At 35.8% G+C, this 11020-nt stretch overlaps 2 pseudogenes; both read right to left on the bottom strand.

The window, feature by feature from the left end:
* Positions 1–6408, bottom strand: part of LOC107745902 (cleavage and polyadenylation specificity factor subunit 2-like) — an 11487-nt pseudogene extending 5079 nt beyond the window's left edge.
* A 1987-nt stretch (positions 6409–8395) lies between these two features.
* Positions 8396–11020, bottom strand: part of LOC107745914 (bifunctional lysine-specific demethylase and histidyl-hydroxylase NO66-like) — a 4600-nt pseudogene continuing 1975 nt past the window's right edge.

The following is an 11020-nucleotide window of genomic DNA, read 5'->3' as shown; positions in this document are numbered from 1 at the left end:
CTGGTGTCACTATCTCGCGAACGCGCCGGCGGATCTCCACCAAATTTGGGGGATCCCTTAAGCTCGAGGAGCCCTCTCGAACGCCACCCTCCGTGCGTTGGTAGCCCCCCAGGATTGCTTGATCGGTCGGCGCCGGACCGCGAATTTAACCGCCCGTAACTCCCAAACCCCAGGGGCTATCGACGCGGGGGTGGTCTCATTCGAAAGAGGGCCTCGAGACGTACACTTGATTCGCGTTTGAGAGGGTTCCTCGAGCTTAAGGGACCCCCCGAATTTGGTGCGGATCAGCCGTGCCGTTACGGAGATATGGCCGTTCAAAGTTTCAATGGTTTTCCACAGACTTAAGCTTTAAAGCGTTTCATCCAGGTCGCCAGTAGCAAACAATGGAGTGCGCTCTGCTGGACAAACTAAGTAATTACACCATTTCACGCATTTTATCTGCGTTATATGTTCTGTTAAAAAACTGTTCATATAGGCGGCGTATCGGCGGCATATTCGCCGATACCGATATATCGGTGACAGAATCATATCGCCCGATAATATCGGCTAAACGATATATCGGTCGGGCTCTAGTTACAAATGTTGAAAATGTGAAAAAAATGTGATACATTTTTCACAAAAATGTGAAGCAGCTCAACTGTTTTCAACATTGATAATAATAAGAAATGCTTCTTGAGCAGCAAATCAGCATAATAACATGATTTCTGAAGGATCATGTGACACTGAAGACTGGAGTCGATGATGATGAAAATTCAACTTTGGTTCACAGGAATAAATTACATTTTATACTCGCATAGAAAACAGTTATTTTAAATTCTAATAATATTTTACTCTTTTTGCTGTATTTTTGATCAAATAAATGCAGCCTTGGCAAACAGAAGAGACTTTTGAATGGCATTGTATAATGTAAAAGAGAACTAAGTGATTTTTCAGTCAGTTCACTTGTTTTGGGTCAGAGTTTGATTCATTAAAGAGCACAAATGTGAACAGACTTTAGCACTTCTTCTTGAAACAGATAGCAAAACATGAATTAATCTGGAGGCAAATGGCATCACTGGAAAGTTAGTAGCATTAGTGCAGGGTTTGCACAACCTGATCAACTCAAGAGTTGCTGTTTCAAAGTGTTTTCATTCCATTTTAAGCAGCAGCAGCAGGAGATGTTGAATGTTTAACATCACAGCTCAAAGAGCCAACAACTTTGTGACCCAATCGCGTGAATGATAAGTATTTATAAAATGATTTTTTTTCAGTGAGGATCTGTCTTTTGAATATTTGTAGAAAATTACCCTCTCTACCCTTAATAAATACCGTTAGAAAGTCTTAGTTTGATCAGCAGTGTATTCTGGGTGAATCCAAGCAGTTTGTCATTCAGACAGTATTTTAGTCTCAGACACATTTCTACTCACTCTTTCGCCTGCTCCAGTTTTTTGGCAGCCTCTTTCTTCATTTTCTCTTTCTCCATGTATTCATCTAGTTCTCGTCCTTCCAGTCGGCAACGTTTTCTTATCTGGTTTAGTTAAAGAAAAGAAAACACAAAAATCTTCAAAATCACTGGCCATCCGATGCATTTTGCACACAAAAATTGCTTGAAAAAAAGCTATAGAGGAAAACGAATCACTAGATTTGCCCAAATTTGTGGGATCAAATCAAATGTGATATTCAGAGATTTGTCTGAGCGATGTAATAACAAGCAAACCAGTTACCCGCTAGCAAAACAGTTTATCCAGTTTTGTTTTTTGGTAACTTTAGTAAATAAGTTCTCGTGAATAATTACAACGTCTTCTCATAGGAAGACCACACAGTCTCATTAATAATCACGACAAACATCCTTTAACATTGACATGATGTAGATATTAAACCCAGAAGATGAAAATAGTGCAAAAATATCCCAAAAAATTAACAATTAAAAAAAAATAAGTTACAATGAATGGATGCTAACATTGTTTTCTGATGTGCAACACCTCCATTAATATCTAAGAAAATGATCAGCCAAAAAAAAAAAAAAAGAATCACAAAAATTCTGATCATAAAATCATATTTTCAGCTAATTTCTATTTTTTCCTGTGATAGTTTTTTTGGTTATATTTTTATTCAAAATCTTACTTCACAGTATGATTTTATTTCACAATCTTGATATAGCTATTTTTGTTATTTGATTTGATTTATATTAGGCTGCTGTCACTTTAAGACTGACTGCACGGATCCAATATACTGAAACTCACCTGTTATTGTTGTGCCTGCTATTCACTTTCATAATGTTGCTCAAAAAAAAGTATACTTTGTCCTATCTTCATATTAAATTCCTTGTCGGCTGTTAGCCAGAAAAAGTAAACCAGACTTCAGTTCAAGGCCTCACCTCCAGCTCGATTCTCTTCTCCCCCGGGTTGTCTATGAGGTAGCGGGCCAGCGTTCCCGGTGTGGTTCTGTAGGTGAGGATGACTGAGTTCTTGGCATCCTGGCACCACTGTATGAAGAGCTCTCGTGAGAAGCCGGCCTCCAGATCGGGTTGGCTGCACAGAACCACCTTCGGGCTGGGCACGCGGCTCAGATCGGACAGGCTGTGACAGAGCGACAGGTGGCGGAACTGGAAAGGGTTGTTCCTCTTGTCCTCGAAGCATCGCATCAGTTTATCGCTCATCCACTCGACCTGTGAGGAAACACAAGAAACTTTCTGATTTCTGACACGTCTTGCTACACATGCAAAATTTCCACAAAAATTGTAGATATTTTAAAAATAATATAGATATTAAGACATTTCATTGAAACAACTGATTCAGTCGGTCACTGAATCATTCATTAAACTCATTCGTTCAAAACACGGAATCATTCAGTAATGACGTTTCAGTGTGTATTGTTTGGGGACACAAAAGCCATGGGAAAAAAACTAAGTAATTATGACTTCTGACTTTCTCAGAAATCTGAGTTTACATTTTGCAATTAATAACTCATACATTTGCAACTGTGAGGAATTCTGAAAAAAAGTCAGAATTCTTCACAACTCTGTGAAAAAAAGTTGGAATTCTTTACAGTTCTGACAAAAAAGTCAGAATTCTTTACAATTCTGAGAAAAAGAGTCAATTTTGAGATTATACCTCCAATTCAGAGGGGAAAAAAAGTCAGAACTGCAAGTTTATAACTCGCAAAAGGATAAAATGGATCTCAAAATATTGTGTCATAAAATCAATATAACATTTGCTAACAATCATGCTGATATTCAGAAAAGACCGCACTCTTGCTCATATGATATTGCTTAACTTTATCATTTGATAAAAATATAAAACAAAACTCGTGCAGGAAAAAAGTCCCTGCATATCTTGAATTTCGAGACATTCAAACGGCATTAAATATCATGCAGTGAAAGCACACACTTTCAAGGCATGCTTGTTTGGTTTTTGCAAAGCGAGTGACATACTCTATAATGCCACTTGCTTTAAAACAATTACGACATTATTGTAGACCACACAAACAAGGAAAGAAGGACTTGACTGCAACAGCGAGACCTGGGACTTTGAGAACTCCACCACGTTGTAGCTGACGTTGTTGAGCAGGGCGAGCGAGTAAACGCCCAATCCTGCGTCTTTGGTCCTCCAGATCTGATCAAGGAGCTGAGACAGTTCCAGCACTCGTCCCGCCGTATCCACGGCGATCAGCACGTTCCCGTCGCCGCGGAGGGTCTCCATGACATTGGCTGGAAGAGAGTGTAGAACGGCACACTTCATTGCAGCAAATACGTTTGATGACAAATCATCAAAATCATTTTGGGTGAACTGTTGGTTTAGTTTGAACTTACTGAGCAGTTGCTCGTCACGTTGTTTCCTGCGAGGCTGAACATACGAGGCATTGAAGGAGACTGTGATGAGGAGAGACGGTCTGCTGATGGTCTCCAGGGAGCAGCCGTTCAGATGACTGATTGGATACAGCAAACATTATGTAAAAAAACGTTTGACTCTACACTGAGTTCAGAAATTAACAAGAATTTGGACAAAAATGGCAAATAAAGTGGCAAAAATGCCCGTGATATTTAAAATATTGTTACTTTCACTACATATGTATCTGATGTTAGTAGTGCTGTCAAATGATTAATCGCGATTAATCGCATCCAAAATAAACGTTTTTGTTTACATAATAGGAGTGTGTACTGTGTATATTTATTATGTTTATATAAATACAAACACATGCATGTATATATTTTAGAAAAATTTAATGTTTATATATTAACTATATTTTTATATAATATAAAATATAATATAGATATATAAATGTATATACATGTAAATATTTTCAAAATATATACTGAATGTGTGTGCATTTGTATATACATAATAAATAAACACAGTACACATACATATATCATGTAAACAAAAACTTTTATTTTGGATGCGATTAATCGTTTGACAGCACTAGATTTTAGTTTGGTTTTTAATTAATAGTCATTTATTAGTTAGTTTTATTTTTTAAGCTTTATTAAAGATAACTTCGTAATATTTATAATAAATATTCAATAGACCAAATAATTTATAATTGAATTACTCAAACTAGTTATAAAATATTATTTGAGAAAATAATACAAATGAATAATAAAAATATACATTATATCAATTGAATTTTTTCATATTCAAATAACCTCAAATTGCTTTAATTTTTTTGTATTTATTCTTAAAATAATTAATTAATAATTACATTTATGTTTGTGTTGATTATTAATGTATATGTGATTGTTTTCATATCTCAAATAATAATTTGATATCTCTCTCTCTCTCTAGCTTTTTTTTCCAATTTAAACTCAGTCGCTCAGAGACAATCAATCTTTTTTTTGTTGTTATTTTCATATTTAAACAAACAATCTCAAATTGCACGTCGTCATTTTTGATTGAAAAATAAAAAGTGATTTTTTTTAAAATAATGTTTTAATTATTCAATTAAAATAAACACTTTTTTTTTTTTTGTTAAAATAATTATCTTTAAATTATAACATGATAATGGTTAGAATATGAAAATAAAATTCAATTTATTATATGTTTGTGTTGATTGTTAATTTATATGTGAATGTGTTCATTTTTGTTTGAGTTTTATGTGACTTTCATCATATAAATGTTGCCATGAACTGTCAAGCCTTTCCCTTGTAAATGACTAATTTGACACAATTAAGAAACACACTTCAGATTTAAGAGCTAATGATAATCAGTGCTTCTTTTGAAACTCATCCATCTCACCTGATAGAGATCGTACATGAACATCTGGCCCATCTTGTAGACGGGGATGGTGGCGTAGATGGTGCAGTTGAGCCCCAGTTTGCCCACAGCGTACGGTAAAGCGCCCAGATGCAGATGATCGGGGTGAGAGAGCAGCACTGCGTCCACCTGATGCACGTACCTGACAGAGACAGGACAGGAAATACACATCACAAACAGGAAATGATCTCAATAACACCACCTCACCGTTCAAAGATCGTACCGCTTCAGGGAATCTATGATGTCCATGGAGAAACTTTCATCCCAGCCACAATCCAGCAGGAAGCGGAACTCGTCCACCTGTAACAGGTAACACAGAGCCGATTCCTCCTGGACTCCGGAAAGAGCCGTCAGCTTGATGATGGACGTCATTCTGCCGTCTGACCGACAGATGGACACAAAAGATCATCAGTAAACAACTTACATTTAGTCTTGAGCATTTGTTTGTTTAATAGTCAGAATGAAAAATCACGTACTAAAAAAGTACCATGTTTTTGGACATGTACTAAGACAATAACATGGTATTCTTTAAAGAAGTCACTCATAACATAGCATATAGATATGGAAATCAATCATTCAGTATCACGGTATTACCATAGTTTTATAAACATCCGTAAAACCACGGTATCATAATGGTAATGCCACGGTATTCTAGTATTCTGGAAAACCATGTAAGTATTAAGAATATATAGCAAGAATACATGACCATAATCATGATATTTCATTAAATTTATCCAAATACTATGGAAATATTATCTAAAACCAGCCAATTGTGATACAATGCTAATAAAGGTGCATAAAATAACAGAGCAGTATGTAATGAACAGCACTGTAAGTTCAGGACACCGATTGAGACAGAAGGGCACAGAATGAATGAATTGAATATCCATAAGCGTCCATTATAAAGTTACTCAACTTTCAAATGAATCTGACATTTAAACTTAATCTGAACTCAATGAAAACACACAGCAGCCAAACCAATGAAGAGATTTTCTTTTAAAAACTGACTTGATTTATGTACATAAAAACTTGCGTACCCGTATCTCGTTATGCCACTTTTGATCTCAGGAGGTTTGGTCAATAATAAATGGTGAAAATCGCTGAAAAATCATCTTAAATTCAATGTTTCAGATCGGCAGCATGAGTGCAGCAGCCATTACCGCTGCTGCTGACGTCACTGGACTCTACCACTGACAGCAGCGGAGGGGCGCTTACAAATAACTAATACAAGTCTCATAATACGTATCGTACACGACACATAGCTAATTTTTTAAGATACATATAACACATTTAGATTAAATCTATGTCTAAAATGTAGGTTTTGATCTAAAAGAAAAATGGCTGGATTTAATAATTCTTCAGCCTTTCAACTGTCAAACTGTCAAAAGCATCCAAATGATATTCAATTTTTTTATTTATTATTTTATATTACCTATATCACAAATTTAAATAGGTTAAGTCCATTTATATAAACAATTTTGTTAGGGTATTAAACACAGAAACGTTTCATTGTAGTGGAAAGGAAAATTGTAGCAACTCCCTTCAAACTGTCACGTCGATAGTTGGTACAGTCCAAAGCCCTTGGCTGGAAGGGTTAATGCTGCTGTGCTAGTAACACACAGAGGAAACTCGCGGAAGGTAAATGACTTTAAATTCATATATATTCAATCAACAAATGTGGTTTTATACTTAGTTTTGACTATTAAAGTGAATTAAGTGTTTATAAGAGTTTTCTGTGGAAGCAATGAAATTAAAATGTCGTGTTTATGTGAGGACGGTAGCAGATAGTGTGGACACGGGCCCAGAGCAGTCACCTTCACATCAACACAAACATTTATATACGAGATGATGGCTTTCATCATGACATTTCTATTTCGACGTTTTATTTAAGTCAGTAGATATTAATAAGGTTAGACTAAGTTTTTGTAGACGGAGATTTGCAGACAGATCAATGAATGCTGCAGAATTGCTGTATTTCACTGGCTTTGACTCCACATAAGTGACATAATCATATGTAATCAAAAGTTTGAACACAAGTTGATCCATCCCTTACACCTTAACCCACCCTTAAACCTACCCATACCAACAAACCTGTCTCTAACTTCACCCGTATCACACCTCAATAGCAGCAAAAGTGTTTTGCAATACAATATGAACACAATAAGTACATTGTACTTATTTTTTGATGTAAGTACATAGTAGTTAAGGCCACTTAATATAAAGTGGAACCCAATTCATTTTTTATTTATTTTGTATAATCCAACATTTAAGCAGAAGCCATTAATAACATGTCTCTTTTCTTTAATCACAGGCATCATGGTGAACTTTGCAGCAGCGATTCGTGAGCACTGGGTCAATATCCTGGTCCCTCTGGGTTTTGTCATCGGGGTTTATCTGGACCGATGGAATGACCAGAAACTCACAGCATTCAGGAACAAGAGTGCTTTATACAGCAGGTCATATAACATCTTATAAAGATGTCTTAAAACCAGAGTGTGTCTTTGTAAATGAATCATTTCTGAATCTGTAACTTCTGATTTCAGGGAACTGAAGCCTGGTGAGGAATACACCTGGAAGTGAGACTCCTGCAGTGATATTTATTGGACCCTCTGCCTAGAATGTGTATATTGTCTGTGCATCCGCCATGTCTCTGATTGCAAGCATGTTGGCGCAATAAATTTTGCATTTAATTCTGTAATGCCTTGTAGTTTTTATTTACAGTACATTAAGGATGAGCGATGGTTGATTTTGTTGGTTGGGTTCTATTCAGTCCAAACTCTTGCTTCACATCAGAGTCATCATGTTAGTAAATATCAAATATGTCCTGATTTGATGTGATTTTGCGGCATCATCTGTTTTGATAATTTCACATCATTTTGATATCCTATCTTGCTTTACATGGCCTATTAAGATAATATGGCCAAAATAACACATGCAATAACCTTTTTTTTTCATATTTGAATGCGATAGCATATGTTGTTAGAAGACACCAATACTAAACTGACTTAACACACTCTTTTAGCACTGATGCAATTTTGCAAATTTACAGAAGTGTTTGTTTTCCCAAAATTTATGGATGGGTTAACCTCAGCAATTCTGTATAATTGAATACAGAAAATAAATCAAACTTGCCACAACTGTTCAACGAGACAAAGAAACCGAAAAAAAATTACAAATACCCTTTAATTTCATTTGATAAAAAATATGTAGTTAGTACAGATAATAAGCATATGACATAGGACACTCATTTTCTTTAGTCACTAAATACTGTTTTTATTCAGCTGTCAGGTTCAGCTGTGTGGATCAGTCCCTTCTCAAAGAGCAGCTCAGCCAGAGACATCTGCAAAATGAGATTCATTCATTCATTCGTAAAAGCAATTTGAACAGGTCATTAAGGGCTTAAGTATAAAACAAATGCATGCAGTACCTTAGCCTCCATTTTCTCACATGGTAAACTGGCCACAGAAACAAACTTGGGATATGAATGAATCAGAAACTCCATGGCATCAATGTGCTGTAAAAAAACCAAAAAAAACAAACATGATCAGCCCAATGCTTAAAGAAAGTAAATGCTGCAGTCATTTCAGACAAGAGTACATGTTTACCTCTGCTTTCATCTCAATGCTCTTGGGCTCTTCTTTACGATAGACTCTGGAGTTCTCAGTAGTGTAAAAAAGAGAGACTGTTTCTCCATCACCGCACAACCTATGAAGACAAATATATTTTACTTTTTATTCTAGCATATGCTGTTAAATTAAAAATAAAAAGTCATAATTGTGAGATGTAAACTGAAAATTCAGGAAGTCATAATTACGAGAAATAAACGAGAAAAAATAAACAAAATTCGAAATAAAAAGTCATAATTGTGAGATGTAAACTCAAAATTCATAAAGTCAGAATTACGAGAAATAAACGAGAAACGAGAAAAAATAAAGAAAATTCGAAATAAAAAGTCATAATTGTGAGATGTAAACTGAAAATTCAGAAAGTCAGAATTACGAGAAATAAACGAGAAACGAGAAAAAATAAAGAAAATTCGAAATAAAAAGTCATAATTGTGAGATGTAAACTGAAAATTCAGAAAGTCAGAATTACGAGAAATAAACGAGAAACGAGAAAAAATAAAGAAAATTCGAAATAAAAAGTCATAATTGTGAGATGTAAACTGAAAATTCAGAAAGTCAGAATTACGAGAAATAAACGAGAAACGAGAAAAAATAAAGAAAATTCGAAATAAAAAGTCATAATTGTGAGATGAAAACTCAAAATTGACAAAAAAGTCAGAATTGTGAGATATTGCAATTACCTTTTTTGTTTGTGGAAACAAGCTTCCATATTAATCAGTTTAACATACAGTATAAAACAGATATTGTATTACTGCAATATCTGATACAACACAAATATTTGAACCATGTTATTTCTGTAAAACATTTACCAGACATATTTTCTGAAACTCACAGAATTGGTTTCGACAGAAGTTATGTGTCTGACCTTTCAAAGGCGATAATTTAACGCAAAAAACCCCACCTGACCTTTAGTTGTGGCGTGTTATTGTGAGACTCACCAGCGCTCAGCACCGGTGGAAGGCAGTCGTGCAGGAAGTCTCTGGCTTTCTGATCCACAGCAGCATCGGCTGGCGCAAAACTGACCAGTTTCTTCATCAGGCCCTCGACGTGTGCAATGAATTTGTCTCTTCGTGGGTCTTCCTGTTCACACGCACAAGTGATTTCTGTGTCAATACGGGTCAGAGACAAACAGAACGGAGCCTGTATATTAATAGAGTGGAAACACGAGTACCTTCTCAGAGTTCTGAACTCCCATGAACTGAAGGTAATCAAGCGGCAGTCCCTTCCTGAACTCAACGTCTTCCTCCATCGCAGTCTCCAGAGCTGCTGGCATCAACTGCAAATCAAATACATTCACTCAAGTCACAAGATGTAATCTAGCTGAATCTTACATAGAAATATCTGGTTCACATTTTAATCAATAATCTGCGTTATTAATATCTGCATTATTTCTGTAATGCAAATAAATAAATTCTGCATTATTAATATCTGCAATGCAAATACATAAATGTAATACAGTAAGATATAATATATAATAGTAAGATTATATATAGTATATATATATATATAATAGTAAGATATAAATTTTTTTTTTCACGAGTTTCGCTTTGTGAGTTCTTGTGAGATTCACTTATTCAAAATTCCTCATGGATTCTTTTCGATTCATTCACAGCACAGACTCAGAAGTGAAGGGTCGTACTTTGAGGAGCAGATCTCCCCAGCTGTTCCTCTGGAAGGAGGAGACGGTGAGGTGCAGCGAGTGAGCGTCAGGCAGACAGTCGCCCTGATGAATGAAGCCACGGGGAAAATACAGCAGATCGCCAGCTTCCAGCACCACGTCCATGATGGGCTGCCCGATCTCGTCCTGACTGAAATTAGCTTGAGGAGAAACGCAACAGAGAGTGTTTACCCCCTTATAAAGATTGATTTCATTAATAATACCCTATAAAAAATAAAACTTGCTTTGTGTGTAAAGTCTGTACTTACAACTAGACACTAGTGGCAACACTTCATCTTCAGATCTGAAGGACAACAGAGGTGCTACAAGTCAATACTGCATCTCTTCACTTGGTGCAAGTAAAGATTTTTTTATGTTTATGGACATGACAGCTGAAGTTTAAAGGAATAGTTCACTCAGAAATGAAAATTTGCTGGAAATGTCCCTCACCCTCAGGCCATCCAAGATGTAGATGAGTTTGTTTCTTCATCAGATTTGGAGAAATG

Source organism: Sinocyclocheilus rhinocerous, unplaced genomic scaffold (assembly GCF_001515625.1).
Source record: "Sinocyclocheilus rhinocerous isolate Xijiao unplaced genomic scaffold, SAMN03320098_v1.1 scaffold228, whole genome shotgun sequence".
NCBI classification, from domain to species: domain Eukaryota; kingdom Metazoa; phylum Chordata; class Actinopteri; order Cypriniformes; family Cyprinidae; genus Sinocyclocheilus; species Sinocyclocheilus rhinocerous.
The sequence above is the reverse complement of the archived record's forward strand: the minus strand, read 5'-3'. Positions and strand labels throughout refer to the sequence as shown.